This window comes from Ursus maritimus, unplaced genomic scaffold, assembly GCF_017311325.1.
Source record: "Ursus maritimus isolate PB19 unplaced genomic scaffold, ASM1731132v1 scaffold_23, whole genome shotgun sequence".
NCBI lineage: Eukaryota > Metazoa > Chordata > Mammalia > Carnivora > Ursidae > Ursus > Ursus maritimus.
Window position 1 is genome coordinate 35,207,140 of NW_024424786.1, and position 18,119 is coordinate 35,225,258.

The window sequence follows — 18,119 nt, forward strand, 5'->3', positions numbered from 1 at the left end:
GTCTGCTTTGGATTGGGTCATGATCCCAGGGTCTGGGATCCAGCCCTGTGTTGGTTCCCTGCTCAGCAGGGGGTCTGCTTCTCTCTCTTCCTCTCCCTCTATCCCTGCTCGTTTACTCTCTCTCTCTCAAAGAGTAAAATCTTAAAAAAAAAAAAAAAAAAGGAGATGGGATAATAGTGCTATTTAATTTATAGAATGCTTGTGGGAGCTAAATGAGTTAATACATTAAATGAGTCAATAAGGGCTTAGGAGACTATCTGTCATATAGTCAGCACTGAACATGGTATTTTATTACTACTACCACTCCTCCTCCTCCCTCTCTTCTTCCTTCCCATCCTTTTCTGTCCTCTCCTCTTCTTCCTCCTCCTCCTTCTCCCCACCTGAGTTAAAGTGCTGTATATTGCACGGTATTTTGCTGCAGTCTTTTTAATGTGGGTATTTGGACATGGTCTAAATATAAACGATTAATCTTTTTTAAAAAAAATTTCCAGACTAGGGGCACCTGGGTAGCTCAGTCCATTAAATGTCTGCCTTTGGCTTGGATCCTGATCCTGGGGTCCTGGGATCGAGCCCCACATTGGGCTCCCTGCTCAGTGGGGAGCCTGCATCTCCCTCTCCCTCTGCCTACTTGCATCCTCCCTCTCTCTGTCAAATAAATAAATAAAATCTTTAAAAAATAATTTCCAGGCTGCATTCCAAACTGGTATTTTCACCCTTTTCTAAAGCCTTACTCCATCTCGAAGCCTCCCTCTTGCACCTCTGGTGCATATTGTACTGATTACGAGCTAGAATAAATACAGCAGCTTTACATAGTTGACCCACTGCGTGAAATTGGGATTGCCAAAATGTTCTATAAAATCCCAACCACATGGAAAAGGAGAAAAGAGTCTGTGTTACAGCATTCTACTTTGGAACTATGATCTTTGGAGGAGGACAAAGTCACTTCTAAGTGAAGACACCGAAGAAGTGTTCTGAGATGTTGTATTAAACCCGGCTGTGAGTGAGATGCCGTGCTCCAGGTCGGAACTGGGTAACTTTGTCACTTTAGGACAGCAGGGAGGAGGCTTCTGCTGCTGGCCCAGCTAGGGTAACAGGATCTGGATTTACCTTCTCCCCTGGAAAAAAAAAAAAAAAAGACAAAACTAAACAGCAAATGAGGGGCACCTGGGTGGCTCAGTTGGTTAAGCATCTGTCCTCAGCTCAGGTCCTGATCCCAGAGTCCTGCTCAGCAGGGAGCCTGCTTCTCCCTCTCCCTCTGCCACTCCCTCTGCTTGCGTGCCCTCTCTCTCTCTCTCTGCTAAATACATATATACAATCTTTTAAAAAAAGATCAAATACTTGAAAAAAAAACCCAAAAAACTAAACAGCAAATGAAACAACATTGCACAGTGCAGAACTACCATTTCCGATTAAAGGGAAAGAAAAAATGTGAGTTTTATGATTGTATCAGCTTGTTTGAAGGCTACAGGTCAGGGAAATGGAGCCTGACCAAACCACTGCACTCGCACTGACTTGAGCATACAGAGATAGAGGCCAGCGTGGAGCTTCAGAAAGAGAGAAAGCAGGAGGATGGGGAGAGAGAGAGAATGAGAAAGAGAGAAAACGAGAGAGGGAAAGGGAGAATGAGAGAGAGTTCTGGAAATCTTTGGGAAAGAGCAATCTCCTACAGTCTTTGGCTCGTTGCTGAACTGTGTAAGGGGAAACCACCTTGGGCTTTCAGCCTGTCTTGGCTTTTGGCCTGCCTTCCTCCCTAAGCTTAGTCATTTCTAGCTTTTGTTTTTTGTTGTTGTTGTTGTTTTGTTTTTTCATTTCTAGCTTTTGATTCGCAGTGGGAGACGTACGACTCTTCCTTTCACCTGAACACTTACAGGTCATTCATTGTATGGTTAACTGTCCTCATTTCAATATTGTTGTGTCTCAGGGAATAGGGAAGCCCAAGGAGAAAGAGACATCGGAAGGGCAGTCAGCACACACACAACATTTAGTGATGGAGTTCACCATCTTGTATGTGCCCAGTTCGTGGCATCTCCAAAGAATTACAAATGCAACACCAAAGATCACTGATCACAGAGCACCATAACAAATACAATGATAATGCGAAAGTTTGAAATAGTATAAGAATTACGAAAGTGTGACACAGAGACACAAAGGAAGCAAATACTGTTGGAAAATGGTGCCCATAGACTTGCTTGATGTGGGGTCACCACAAACCTTCGATTTGAAAAAACACAGTATCTGCAAAACACGACAGTGACACTCAGGCAAACAAGGCAGGCTCGTAGTCACCTCCTTCTTTCTTTTCTGAGTGTGAGTGCAGCAGTCTTCTTATGAGTCACATGCAGGGAAAAACGACCTCCCTTGTAATATAACCAGAAGGATTAAATACGATAACAGGTGCAGTCCCCACACATTAAGGGCTCCATTCACCCCGTGCTTCCAGAAAGTGTCCAAATCTCTCCTCATTCATTAGTTCAGATCAGCGACCTGCAAGAATTTTTCATATTACCGAACAAGTTACTCCTCACAAACTAAGTGCCAGATACATGTTTCTTAAGTTATTCCCTTTCCTTAGATATGTCTGCCATCGTATTTTGATCACATTTTGATTTGTCTCCCTTAAGTGGAGATGATGTCTTAAAGCAATGGAGATTTTATATATATCTATTTTAGTATGAGTCACCACCTGGAAAGCTGTCTCGCTGTCTCCACACCAATCCTTGCCGGTGTCCCCAGGAGCAAATGAAGAGGAGCAGACTCCTAGACGATGAAATTTCCTTCTGATGCAGTCGGTTCGGTAGGGTCTTGCAGACTGCGTTTAGGTTTGTCTCCTCCAGAAATTACTGAGCACAGGCTCATTTAGTGGGCCTTGCACGTTAGCAAAAAAAATCTGGTGTCAGCTCTTGTGAAATCCAGCCCTTCTTCTCAGGGACTCTTGTTAAGGGAACTATCTGCGAGGCCAGCAGTGTACCACCTGAGCTTCTTTTTCCAAATCACCAGGTTGCTCTTTGCCCCCACCAGCCCTGCTATGACTCTGCAATCCTAAAGCCCTGTGGTACCGAAAGACCAGGTACCAGAAGGAGAGGCATGTTGTGTAAGCCACACCTTTAACCTCTCCTTCGCATTCTCAAGTACCTGCGATACGAGCAAGGCGCAACAGGAAAGATAGGGAGGAGGTCTGATTTGCAGCATCTGGTCTCTTTTCTTACACGTGTGAAGACACGAAAATTATTTGCATGGAGTGCATCCTTTTTAAGGATGAGCTGTGCCCTCTACCCTTCCCATTTTGAAGCTGTGGTTAAACATCCCAATGACTCAATGCGGGCACTTCTTAGCCTCACTAGTATGGAGGAGGACACTGAGGCTCAGTGTGGCTGAATCAGATAGAATTTGAGCCCAGAGCCTTTTCACTCTGAAGTGCCACCACCCCAACGTTAGCACTTGCTCTACCATTCTCAGGAAAGAAAGGATGGCTCATGGAAAAGATTTTGAGTCTCAGCTCCTCTGTGTAAAACAACCAAGGAGGGAAATTTGACGCTCTCTAGGGCCTTGTCCTCATCACCCTTATCCTTGTTCGCTGGGTTAGTGGTTGGTTTCATTATGACAGGAAGAAGAGTCCTTCCCATGCAAGGAGCAGGGACAGAAGCGGCTAGTGTCGAGAGAGAAAGTTGAAAAGTTTGCATGCTCCTTCAGGCTGTGGACCAGCGGAGCACAGGTCTGCACATATTTCTCTCTTTCCTTTCCAGGAGTCTTGATTCCTAGATTGCTAATTCTCAATTTTATCTCCTAAGGCTGAAGTCATTAGAATCATGCCTTACTCTTTCTCCAAGGCTAAAGGCCACTGAAACTGCTCTGTCCCTATCAGCACAGGGGACGCCTTGGTCCCCATGGAGTCCACATCTCACAAAGGCTGACCATAACAAGAGTAGTGTCCCCTGTACCCCAGCCCCAGAAACCAGACCCGTAAGCCTCTGTCTCCTTCAGCCTTAACAGCAGTCAGTCAGGATTTGGGTCTCCTAACCCGTATCTTAAACTAGTCTCTCAATCTCTCTGGGTGGTTTCCCTGGATGACAAAAATGTTGTGGTATCAGGTAACCAAGCATTTTTCATGCTCTTCCTTGACTCTGTGTGGTTATTATCCTTGCTCCGTTATATGAAATAACCGTTATAAATCTCACACACTTTGGGATGAGATATAAGGAGAAAGGTTCAGGAGCAGTGGCATTAGTTCTATTTTTGTTCCTCTGAGTGCTGGGTGCAGGTCCAGGCACTGATGGAAGAAGCACCATCGCATAGTGGCTCAGAGGGAGGATGATGGGGCCAAACCAACAGGGTCGAGATCCTGACTGCACCACTTTCCTACTCTATGACCTGGGACAAATCATTTCCTCTTTCCGTGCTTCTGTTCTTGTATCGAGAAAGAGGAGTAAATAATGGCACTTACTCTGCAGGGTTTTGAGGAAATATTAAGCTCTTCCCCTGCTGTGCCATAAGTGAGTCCTTTCTTACTGAAGAGGGGCCCTTCCTTAATTGGAATTCAGGCTGATGGGTTTCTCTGTGCCTGCCTTAATGAGTTCCAGAAGATGTATGATTTGTAGTTTATCCAGCCTTTTCTTATCATTGGTGCGGGAACAACAAGAAAACTTTTTCTAGTTTTCTAAACCCTACATATGAGCAGAAATGAGATGATGTCTTCTCTTCATTTAGATATACATAATTATAATGGCTTAGACAATAATTGCTTAAAGAAGTTCCTGATACGTGGTAAGCATATATACATGTTTTGTTAAATAAAGAAAGAATAATTGAATACAATGCATTATGCATGTAAGATATTTAGTGAAATTAATTCTTTTCTGGTGTTCTAGGTGTAGTCCTTTTCCATAAGGCTCATATTCATGAAATGACAGAGAGAAAAATTTCTTTAAAAGTTTCCATGTTGTTCTACTGAGGAAATGTGTGTACCTTTCCTCCAAAAAACTCTTACTAAAATCACTTAATTCATTAAATCCCCAAAACCCATTTTGGACTTTTCTGATGAGTTTATCCCATAGACCTTGTGTGCACATCCACATCACTGTGTCGGTTGAAGCTTGCCTCAGTCTGGAACTCCTCCTCCTCCAAAATAAATACGTAATAAAATGTTATCAAGATAAGGCCAGGCAGACAATTGCCAGCATATGCCTTGATCACAATTGAAGTGATCAGAGCAAATCACTTGTCTTTGCAAGAGCTGATTTTGGAGTGGAAATCCGATGTTTCTGTTGGACAGGCCAGAGACCTGGCCAGAGGTGAGACAAGACCAGGCTTGTTCCAAACTGTTTTCCTTCCTATGCTGGAGATAAAGAGCCCTAAACTATGAAAGTAAGAAAGATTTTCCGAAGCCCATATTTCTTGAACACTTGTTGAAGAAAGTGGCCATACTTAGTATCTGAGAGAAAAAGCTTGTTACTTGGTGCTTTTCAGGCTGATGGTGTGGGAGCAGGGCACATTCTCTCTTGTCCTGATTAGGCCTCCAGTCTTAAGCAGGACCTCTATGCCTATATGCCTGAGAGGGGAGCTTCCTCATGCCTGTCCCTCCTCCTCATGGCAGCCAACCTCAGCCTTGTCTTTATGGCAGGAATTGCATGGAAGAGTATTTCCTACCACTCCCCCAGTGGTAGCATACATTTACTAATTTTGAAATAGGATCCTGGGCCCAGGACGATTTCCTGTCCCTTTCCAGGAGTAGTGGGCTTTTATTTATTTCACTCTTCTCCAGCAACAGTGGGTTTTTGCTTATGCCTTGTGGGTGGCAGGAGTTGTTACCCCTCTTCCAGCAGTTTAGGAGTTTTGCTATGGAGGAGAAGAGAGGACAGATAGGGGGTTGCACTGTATGCTTTCTTCACAGAGACATTCCCTGCAAAACCAAGGAAGGCACTTTCTGGTCTTCACCCTGTCCCCAGCCTTTATTTATTTATTTATTTATTTATTTATTTATTTATTTTTAATAATAATATTTTTTATTATATTATGTTAGTCACCATACAGTACATCCCTAGTTTTTGATGTAAAGTTCCATGATTCATTACTTGCGTATAACACCCAGCTATCCCATTCCCCCACCCCACTCCCCTCTGAAGCCCTCAGTTTGTTTCCCAGAATCCATGGTCTCTCGTGGTTCATTCCCCCTTCTGTTCACCCTCCCCTTTCTTCTTCCCTTTCTTCTCCTACCGATCTTCCTACTTCTTATGTTCCATGTATGAGTGAAACCATATGATAATTGTCTTTCTCTGCTTGACTTATTTCACTTAGCATTATCTCCTCCAGTCCTGTCCACGTTGCAGCAAATGTTGAGAAATCGTTCTTTTTGATGGCTGAGTTCCATTGTATACATCTTCTTAATCCAGTCATCTGTTGAAGGGCGTCTCAGCTCCTTCCACGTTTAGCTATTGTGGACAATGCCGCTATGAACATTGGGGTGCATATGGCCCTTCTCTTCACTACGTCTGTATCTTTGAGGTAAATACCCAATAGTGCAATTGCTGGATCATAGGGTAGCTCAATTTTTAACTTTTTAAGGGACCTCCACACTGTTTTCCACAGTGGCTGTATCAACTCGCTTTCCCACCAACAGTGTAGGAGGGATCCCCTTTCTCCACATCCTCTCTAACATTTGTTGTTTCCTGCCTTGTCAATTTTTGCCATTCTAACTGGCGTAAGGTAGTATCTCAATGTGGTTTTGATTTGAATTTCCCTGATGACTAATGTTAGCACCTGGAGAAGGCCTATGGAGAAGAATCTGTGAGTAGGTAGGACTCTTGTGTCTGGGGCTCCAGGTGCTTCCTACTGTCACACTAGCTCACATTCAATCTTTAGCAACTTAATAAAATTCTAACTAATTTCCTACCTGTTGGTATGGAAGCCACCTTATTCTTCTTGTGCTCTGACACAGGTAAGACCATCTGTGTGTCATTTCTTAACTCTCTTGGTATTCAGCCTACTTGGTTGTCCTGTGCCCTCAGTTTTCTAGTGAGTTCCAAAAAATTATGATTTTGTAGTTTTTATCCAGCTCTTTCTCATCATTAGGGTGAGGCCAGTGCTCTTTAAATCCTAGTCAAAAGCAGAATTAAGATGATCTTTTCTTAATTAAGATATGCATTGTTATACCTTACTTTTGGTCTAGAAACTACATGAAGGGTTAGCAATGGCAAAAAATAAAAAATCCAAAGCTATTCATTTACTCATAACTAGTTGGACTATGAAGTTTTAATTGATTCTTTTGGTGGGGTCTGTGTTATGGTCTGAGTTATTTATTTTGCCAGCTAAATTGAAGGATAAATATAATATAACCATCCAACATGTTTGTCTTCTATGGGTAAGATCACCCATTATCAAGGATCCATTCCACCAGTTATAATATGCACTTGTGATGCAGGAAGATTTTTTTCTCTTCAGGTTCTTTGTAAGGAGAAGTAGTCCACTAAGAATACTGGACAGTTGAACAGTTGGAATGGCCTAAGATCTCCAGAGGACAAGGAGTCTTTATCATTGATCGGCACAGAAAAACCAGAGTCCCATGAGTGCAAAGAAGCCAGACACTCCTCAAGAGAGTAATCAACTTTAGTGGAGCTGTAAGTTTATTTTCTCTGGGTTTTGACATGACAGACAGTCTCAGGTACATCCATGAATAATATTTCCACCTCCTCTTTCAGCACAAGAACATGTATTTCGCTTAAATGTTGCTTGTAAAAGGTGCATTATCAAAAAGGTTAGTGTGATATCCTATTATTCCATCCCCAGCTTTTTCTATACCCAAATGTCCAACTTCTTATTTCTTTTTTAGGAATTATTCATGGTTTCAAATGTTGAGTGTCTTTGTTATTTGACTTTTATTATCTATAGAAAGAAAACGTTATGGAAAATTGACAAAGGGAGGAGTGTCTGGGTGGCTCGGTCGGTTAAGCAACTGACACTTGGTTTTGGCTCAAGTTGATACCTCAGGGTCGTGGGATAGAGGCTCCACACTCAGCATGGAGTCTTCTGGAGATTCTCTCTCCCTCTCCCTCTGCCCCTTCCCCTGTTCTCGCCCTCTTTAAATAAATAAATAAATAAATAAATAAATAAATAAATAGAATCTTTAAAAAAAAAGAAAATTGACAAAGGGAAATATATTTTGAGATTGAACTGATTCATATGATTAAATCAAGTAATGGTATTTACATAAGTAGAATTGTAGCAACCCTATCCTAGATATTTATTAATAGTTATTTTATTTTTTTGAAGACTTATTTATTTATTGGAGAGAGAGAGAGAGAGAACGAGTTGGGGAAGGGGCGGAGGGAGAGAATCGTCAAGCCGACTTCTCGCTGAGCACAGAGCCTGACTTGGGGCTTGATATCACCACCCATGAGATCATGACATGAGCCAAAACCAGGAGTTGGCCACTTAATCAACTGAGCCATCCAGGCGTCCCTAATTATAATTATTTTAAGATAATTTTTGTTGGAATATTTTTCTTAAATTTGTATTTAATCCCAGTTAGTTGACATACAGTATAATATTAGTTCCAGGTATACACTTTAGTGATTCAGCACTTACATGTAACACCCGGTGCTCATCACAAGTGCCCTCCTTAATCCCCATCACCTATTTAACCCATCCCCCATCCCCTTCCTACCTGGTAGCCATCAGTTTGTTCTCTATTGTTCAGAGTCTGTTTCTTGGTTTGCCTCTCTCTTTTTTTCCCCTATGTTGATTTGTTTCTTAAATTCCACATATGAGTGAAATCATATGGTATTTGTCTTTCTCTGACTTACTTCACTTAGCATAGTACTCTCTAGCTCCATCCGTGTTGTTGCAAATGGCAAGACTTTGTTCTTTTTTGTGGCTCAGTAATATTCCATTGTATATTAGAATATTCTTTCTGGCATATTAGAATATTCTTGATCAAAATTCAATTTAGAAGCATCAGTTGGAGGTATGGCTATTAATTGGGTTTTTACAGTTGTTGTATCCTATAATTCTGTAAATTAATTCTACTAGTAATAGCTTGGGGTATCTAAAATAAAGACTGACTCTATCTAGGTCATTAATATTAGTAAGTGCAACATATATGCTATGAAAAACCATGTGAACTGTTCCTCTAAAAATTAAAAATAGGACTACCATATAATCCAGCAATCTCACTTCTGGGTATATAGTCAAAGGAATCGAAAACAAGATTTTGAATAGCTATCGCATTCCGTGTTCACTGCAGCATTATTCACAGCCTACATGTGGAAGCAACCTAAGTATCGACTGACAGGTAAAGAAAACGGATAAAGAATGGATAAAGAAACAGTGTTATATACATAAAACAGAATATAATTCAGCCTTTAAAGAGAAGGAAGTAGGGACGCCTGGGTGGCTCAGTAGGTTAAGCGTCTGCCTTCAACTCAGGTCATGATCTCAGGGTCCTGGGATCGAGCCCTGCATTGGGCTCCTTGCTCAGCAGGGAACCTGCTCTCCCTCTGCTCCTTGCCCCCTGCTTGTGTGCTCTCTCTCTGACAAATAAATAAATAAAATCTTAAAAAAAAAAAAAGAAGGAAGTACTATATGGATAAACTTTAAGGACATTATGGTAAGGGAAAGCCAATCACAGAAAGACAAATACTGCATGAGTCCACTCATGAACTGTCTAAAATAATCAAACTCATAGAAGTAGAAGGTAGAGTGGTGGTTACCGGGAGCTGGGGAAATAGAAAAATGATAAGCTGCTGTTGAATGAATATAATGTGTCTGTTATGCAAGATGAGAAAGTTCTAGAATTCTGCTGTACAATATTGTGCTTACAGATAACAATAAGGTACAATAATATACACTTAAATATTTGTGAAGGGCACATATTATTTTTTTAGCCAGAAATAAATGAGTAAGATTTTTTAAGATTTTATTTATTTTTTGACAGAGAGAGACAGCGAGAGAGGGAACACAAGCAAGGCGACTGTGAGAGGGAGAAGCAGGCTTCCCGCCGAGCAGGGAGTCCGATGCGGGCCTTTATCCCAGGAGTCTGGGATCATGACCTGAGCCGAAGGCAGACACCTAACGATTGAGCCACCCAGGCGCCCCTCCCTGGAATGTGTTCTACAGTGATGGTAAGCAAGACCATCTCCACAAAGCCATAGTATAGCCTAATGAATAATACAGAAGAATAAATGTGTCGGTTATATATCTACAGAGGGAATATTATAAGGAAACCAACCTCTATAATAAAACGGTGCTGCATGTCATGGTTAAAGAAAAAGGACTCAGTAAAATTGAGGAAGAACTTAACATTACTTTTAAATACCCTTTGTAAAGTTAGGTAACTTATGAATACAGCATCCCTATGTGTCTCAATTTCATGCGTGACATGGAATCCTGTCTTTCCAACTGGTATCATGAGGAATCTTTTTCTCTGAGTGTCATGAGGTCTCCTATAACTACTTCAGTGACACAGTATCCCTCCTCCCTTGCTGACCACAGGGATGTCTTAGAGAGGGACCTGAGCTTGATGGCTTGTTACTTTGGTGTGTTAAGAAAATAGGCTGTGGTGGTCTACAGCCTTGGCATGGAGAGCTCTTCCCTTCTTTCTGGCAATTCAGTCATACTACAAAGTTTTAAATTCTGAGTCTCTTGTTTTTTCATGCCTTCCCACAACAGTATCTTTGGGTATCTGGATTCAGCTGGATAGTGGGTCCAGAAAAAGGATATAAAACACAATATTCTCTATTATAGCTGCAGGCATCATAAATGAGAGGAAGAAGGAAGAAAGAAAACTTGAGCCCCCAGTTTGGTTCTCAGAGGTTTCTAATATTTAAGGACAGGCTAGGACACATAGCCTCTCACCGCGGAACATCTAGCCAGCTCTAATGTTTGTTAATAGGACCAAGATTGCAGAATTGGTTAATGTCGATGTTAATTTCAGGGACCTTGGGATGCCTTAAAAATGGCACAAGATGAGAAATGCAGCAACTGTGCTGTTGCTGAGTGGTGGCGAGAGAAGATGTGATTCTGAATATGGGGCCACAGAGGACAGAAAGGTAGGTGGCACTCTGGAGAAAATGATGCTTCAAGTAGAATTTCAAATAACTCTGGTGAATGTCCTTGCCAGGCATTTCTTGGAATTCGAAGGTTTATGTCTTTCTGTGTTATTACATATACTAGCTGAAAATATTCTTTCCTTTGCTGTGAACCAATTCTGCTTTCAATAGTCAGCATGTTTAATGGGAATCGTGCAAAGGGGTAATTTGTGTCTGCCTAGTAATCCAACTGGTGTCCATACTGGGACTCAAGCCAATAAAAATGGATATTTCCTTTTCCTGCCACTGACATTTCTGACACAAGGACTACTAAACATATATATGTGGTACATGCTAAATTGACACCCAATTATTTCGAATCCAATTTGTAAATTATACTCTGGACATCTTATAGCTTGGTCCCACCCAATTTGCTAACCATTCCCTGACCACCCCGCCCCCCATCTTGTAATGATAGTCTTCAGTCCATATCGCACCTATCCTGGTGCTTAATACCAAAAATTACAACTTATGTTTTTGGAGTGCTTAATATGTGCCAGACGTTTTCCTAAGTTGTTTGCTTATATTTTTTTCATTCATTTGATTTGTGCAATACACCTGTAATTTGGGAACTGTCGTTTTCCCTCATTTTAGGAATGACAATTCTGTGACACAGAGATCTTAAATAATTTCCCCCACATTATAGAGCTGACAAAAGACAGATCTGGATTTTCATTCAGAGAGTCCAGCTCCACAGGGTGTACTAATCACTACACTACACTGCCCCATCCTCAGTGTTTATGTAATATTATTGATGGGTTTTGTTTTATATTAATAGGTGATTACGAGAATGTAAGCTCTTCAAGGGATCTATGTTTCATTCAGTATGTGTCCAAATTCCTAGAATAGTCCCTGGCACACAGTAGGTGATCAGTTAATATCTATTCTATTGTTGAAATGAGAAAATTGTGGAGAATTCGACACATCTGTTTTGTGCTATTAGCACATAGAAAGGGCATGAGACATTCATATAAAAAGGCAGGAGAATCTTTGCTCATTTTGACAGCACTACTTCCAATCCCTGGAATTTCCCTCAAGGAAATTTTTTTTTTTAAAAAAAGGAGAAAGGAATAAAAGAAAGAAAGAAAAGGAACTTTAGTATTCCATATTAAGTAAAGGTCGTGTAAATGTGATATATTAGTATAATTGAATATTTGTCATTTGATATATATTGATCTCTTTATATATTGATCTATAAACACACACACACACACACACACACACACACACACACACAGAGACAGACCTAGAAGCATATTTACAAATATCTAAAGATTCATCTATTTATCTATTGACCTATAGACAGTGTGTGTCCCCACTATCCCCTCTCAATGTCTTCCAACTGATGGACCCTCTAGTTTAACTTCCACAATCAAACACAACATTTGTTTATAGCAGGGTGATTATCAGGATGGAAATGGACCCATTTCAAGAAAGATAACACTGTTCTCACTTTCTTGGGGTTTCTGTGAGGAAAATGCTACCACTAGTCAGTCTTTCTGAGGAGCATATATACCTGATGTCCTATATTCATGTGCATAATATGTTAACATGGTTATTAAACAGAGATCAAAGGGCTACTGGTGAAAGATTCACTTCACAACACCTACTGAAGAGATAGAACACACTTTGGTCACTAAATAAAAGGGGGTCAGGAGTGATGGCACCAGGATGGTGGAATGGGAGGCTCTTGACTTTGTCTCCTCCCAGGGACACACTCAGAGGGGGCAGTTCCCTCTGAGAGAAATCCAGAAACTTTCAGAGCAACTTCTACACATGAGGTGAATGAGAAAAGAGCCACATTGAAATGGATAAGAAGGGCTAAGATATGCTTGCCATAAACCCCACCCCAGCACAGCACCTTACAACAGGAGGGAACCCCCAACTCCCAGTTTCTTCCTGAGAAGCAAAGGGTTGGACCACACATCTAGTGCCTAGTTTTTAAGGTTGCCACCCAAGGGATGGGCCCCCAAATCACCTTGCTCTGAGAGCCATTGTGGCTTGGCATACATGAATCTCACAGGGCCACATCAAACAAAGAAGCAGTTTTTAAATGGGTTCATGAGCATTTTTTTCCCCCAGCAATTCCTTCAGGGCTCAGCACAGAAGGAGCAGGCAAAATGCCACCTCCCAGTTTGTCCCTGGAAAGGATTTGACTGTATACTTTCTCAGCTGCTGCCTTAGGTTCTGGCTTCCAATCAGCCCACATGTGGGAACTCACTGGGATATTCCCAGAACCTAAAAGAGCTAGTGGTACATCTTCTGCTTTCTCTCCTCATATAACTGCAGTAATAAAACAGTCTCCAGTTTCTTCCTGAAAGGAGTTTGTCTACAAATCTAGCACCTCATTATCTTCTCTCTACCTTTTTTTTTTTTTTTTTTTTTTTTTTTTTTTTTTTTTTTTTAGCAGCTCATCTTCTAAGGCTGCCATTTGGGGGACTGATTTCTAAATTACCTAGTTTCGGGAGCCAGTGAGGTTCAGCATTCATGAATCCCCCAGGAACACACAAAATAAAGAGTTCGCTCTAAATAGGCACAAAAGCATTCCCAGAGACTCTCCCCTCTGACTTAGCACAGAGTAAGTAGGCAAAAACACCCAGCTCCCAGTTTCTCCCTGATAGGGCTAGATTGTATATCGAATATCTTGACTTTCCCAGGTGCTGCCTGGAGGTTGGGCTTCTAATTAGCTTGCATTGGAAGCTGAAGGGGCTGGCAAATAATAGCTCTCTGGGAGCCTAAACAGACATGTGGGAAATTTCCATGCTGTTGGGACACTAGCAGATCTTGACACACCCTAATCTCCTGGGAACCACAAAGACCAAAGACAGTGCAAAAACAGAGCCTTGAGGAAAATAAAGGTTCAGGTCAAGTTTATTGACAAAGATTATTACCTACATGAGGCAAGTCTGGCAAGACTGGGAGACGTGGCTGTTTTATCTAATGTGCCAAAACCAGCACAGAGAGTCAAGGAAAATAAAGAACAGAGGAATATGTTCCAAACAAACAAACAACCAACATAAATCTTTAGAAACCAGTCTTAATGAAACATAGATAGGTAATTTACCTGACAGAGAGTTCCAAATAATGGTCATGAAGATGCTCACCAAGCTGAGGAGAGCAGTGCATGAACAAAGTGAGCATTTCAACAAAAAGACAGAATATATTTTGAAAGTCCCAAACAATTCACAATAACTAAACAGAAAAATGCAATAAAGCAGATCAACAGCAGACAAGATCAGATGGAGAAAAGGATCAGAAAACTCAAAGATAGGTCAATAGAAATCATCTAATCAGAGGCAAAAATTTAAAAAAATAACTAAAAAGAGTGAAAATAGCTTAACCAATTTATGGAACTCAAGTAAGTGGACCAATATACCTATTATAGGTGTCACAGAAGGGGAAAGAGAGAGAATAGTGCAGAAATGTGTTTTAAAAAATGGCTAAAGACCCAAACCTAGGGAAAGAAACAGACACTAAAATCCAGGAAACCCAAAGAGAACCATAATAATAACAATAATAATAATAATAATAATAATAATAATCCAAAGAGACCCACACCAAGGCACATTATAATTTAATTGTTAAAAAGTAAAGACAAGAGCGCCTGGGTGGCTCAGCGGTGAAGTACCTGCCTTCGCTCAGGTCATGATCCCGGGGACCTGGGATCGAGTCCCACATCAGCCTCCCTGCTCAGCGGGGAGCCTGCTCCTCTCTCTCCTGCTCCTCTCTCTCCTGCTCCTCCTGCTCGTGTTCTTTCTCTCTCTGTGAAATTAATAAATAAAAAAAATCTTAAAAAAAAAAGACAAAAAATTTTAAACACAGCAAAAGACAAGTGACTTTTTACATACAAGAAAACCCTCATAAGAGTATAAGCAGATTTTTTTAAGCAGAAACCTTGAACGCTTGAAGGGAATGGAATGATATAGTCAAAGTGCTGAAAGAAAAACAACTGTCAGCCGAGAAATGCTTTACCCATGAAAGTGTCCTTCAGACCTGGAAGGGAGATAGATTTTCCCAGACAAACAAAAGCCGAAGGATTTCATTACTACCAGAGCAGCCTTATAACAAATGTTGAAAGGAATTTCTTCAAGTTGAAAGATATTCAGTACAAATGGAAACAAAAAGAGTAGGAGTAGCTATACTTATATCAGACCAAATAGACTTTAAGTCAAAACTATAGTAAGAAAGAAAGAAGGTCATTATATAATGATTAACATGTCAATTTATTCAAAGAATATGATACTTAAAAATATATATGTACCAAACAATGGAATGCCTAAATATATAAAGCAGATATTGACAGAGCTGAAGGGAGAGATAGAAAACAATAAAAATAATAGAAAGGGACTTCAATATTCCACTTTCTACAATGAATAGATCACCCAGGCAGATAATCAGTAAAGAAACATTGGATTGGAGCTACATATTAGACCAAATGGACCTAACAGATAACATACACATATTCCATCATACAGCAGTTGAATACACTTTTTTTTCTTAAGGGCACATGGAACATTCTCCAGGATAGGTTATATATTAGACCACAAAACAAGTCTTAACAAATTTTAAAAGATTGGAATCATACCCAGCATCTTTTGTGACCACAGTGGCATACAACTAAAAATCAATAACAAAGACAAAAACTGGAAAATACACAAATATGTAGAGATTAAACAATATGTTCCTGAACAACAGTGATTCAAAAAAATTTTTTAATTAAAAAAATTTTCAGAATCGTGAAAAAGGACACTATATACTAAAACATATACAATGCAGCAAAAGCAATTCAAAGAGAAAAGTCTATGATGATGAATTCTTAAGAGAAAAGAAAGATCTCAAACAATCTAATCTCACACCTCAAAAAACTAAAAAAAGAAGAAATAAGCACAAAAGTAGTAAAAAGAAGAAAATAACTACCAGAGCATAAATAAGTAAAATAGAGACTAGAAAAATAATAGAAAAGATAAATGAGACTCAGAGTTTTTTTAAAGGATAAACAAAATTGATTAACCTTTAGTTAGACCAACTAAGAAAAAAAGAGAAAAGACTCAAATGAATAAGACCAGACATGAAAGAAGAGAGATTACGAATGATGACACAAAAATGAGAAGAATCATAAGAGACCACTATTAACAATTATTAACCAAAAATTGGATAACCCAGAAGAGATTGATAAATTCTTAGAAACATGCAACCTATAAAAACTAAATTATAAAGAAGTATAAAATCTGATTAAACCAATTACTAGTAAGAAAGCTGAATAATCAAAAACACCCAACAAAGAAAAGCTCAGAACCAGAGGACTTCATGGGGAAATTCTACCAAACATTTAAAAAAGAATTAATGCAAACCTTTCTCAAACGCTTTGAAAAAATTAAAGAGGAGGGTACACTTCCAAACTCATTTTATATGGCCGGCATTACCCTGATACCAAAGTTAGACAAGGACACAACAAGAAAACGAAAGATCAGTGTCTCTAATGAACATAGAGGCAAGAATTCTCAACAAAATACTAGCAAGCCACATTCAACAACACATTAGAAGAATCATACACCATGAGGAAGTGGATTTTATCTCTGTATATTAGCCCACAGCTAACTTCATACTAAATGGTGAAAAGCTGAACACTTTTCCTCTAAGATTAGGAAAAAGACAGAGATGTCTCCTCTTGCTACTTATCTTCAATGTAGCACTGCAGGTTGGGAAAAGAGATAAAAGACATCCAGGTAAGAAAGGAAGAAGTGAAATTGTGTCTACTGGTGACATTATCTTATGTATAGAAAACCCTGAAGATTCCACCAAAAAAACAAAACAAAACAAAACAAAAAAACCTACAAAAACTAAGAAACAAGTCAGTGGAGTTCCAGAATACAAAATCAGGATAAAAAAATGAGTTGCATTTCTAGACTCTAACAAAGGATTATCAGAAAGAGAAATTAAGAAAGTCCCATTTATAATAACAACCAAAAGAGTAAAATGCTTAGGAATAGTTTTAAACAAGGAGGTCACTGATCTGTACCCTGAAAACTATAAAACATTAATGAAAGAAATTTAAGAAGACACACATAAATGGAAAAGGATTCTGTGTTCATGGACTGAAGAAATTAATATTGTGCAGAGGTATATTCTACCAAAAGCAATCTTTATCAACGCAATCCTTATCAAAATTCCAATAGAAATAGAAAAAACAATCCTAAAATTTGTATGGAACCACAGAAGACCCCAAACAGTCAAAAAGATGCTGGAAAAGAAGAACAAAGTAGGAGACATTATACTTCCTGACTTCTTACTACGTTACAAATAATCAAAACATTATAATAATCAAATAATCAAAACTATAATAATCAAAACATTATAATATTGGCATAAAAGCAGACACGTAGATTACTGGAACAGAATAGAGAGCCCAGATATAAACCCATGTATATATGGTCAGGTAATTTTCAAGAAAAATTCCAGAAATATATAATAGATAAAAGACAGTCTTTTCAATATATGATGTTGGGAAAACTGGATATCCACACGCAAAAAAGAATGAAACTGGACAACTACCTTACACTATACACAAAAATCAACTCAAAATGAATTAAAGACATACATATAAGACCTGAAACCATAAAACTCCCAAAAGAAGACTCAGGGGAAAAACTCCTTGACATTGGTGTTGGTAACAATTTTTTGGATTAAAACCAAACACAATAAAAACAAAAATTAACAAGTGGGACTACATCAAACCAAAAAGTTGCTGCACAGCAAAGGAAACTATCAACGAAATAAAAAGGCATAGTATGAAATGGGAGAAAATATTTGAAAACTATATATCTAATGAGAGATGAATCTCCAAAATATATAAGGAACTCCAATAGCTCAAGAGCAAAACCAAACAAAACCCCATCCAACCAAAAAATGAGCAGAGGACCTGAAAAGACATTTCTCTGAAGAAGACACACAAATGGCCAACAGGGGCATGAAAAGATGCTTATCACTATCATCGGGATAGGCAAATCGAGACCACAGTGAGATATTACCCTCGTCTGTCAG

At 39.5% G+C, this 18,119-nt stretch overlaps 1 long non-coding RNA gene across 1 annotated transcript in view; it reads left to right on the forward strand.

Annotated features, from left to right (window-relative positions):
* LOC103666141 overlaps positions 1-18,119 on the forward strand; it is a 76,444-nt gene that overhangs the window by 21,675 nt on the left and 36,650 nt on the right. The window contains exons 5-6 of the long non-coding RNA XR_569447.2: positions 7,435-7,610; positions 10,925-11,039. This is a non-coding gene — a long non-coding RNA (uncharacterized LOC103666141). The remainder of the gene's footprint in view (positions 1-7,434; positions 7,611-10,924; positions 11,040-18,119) is intronic.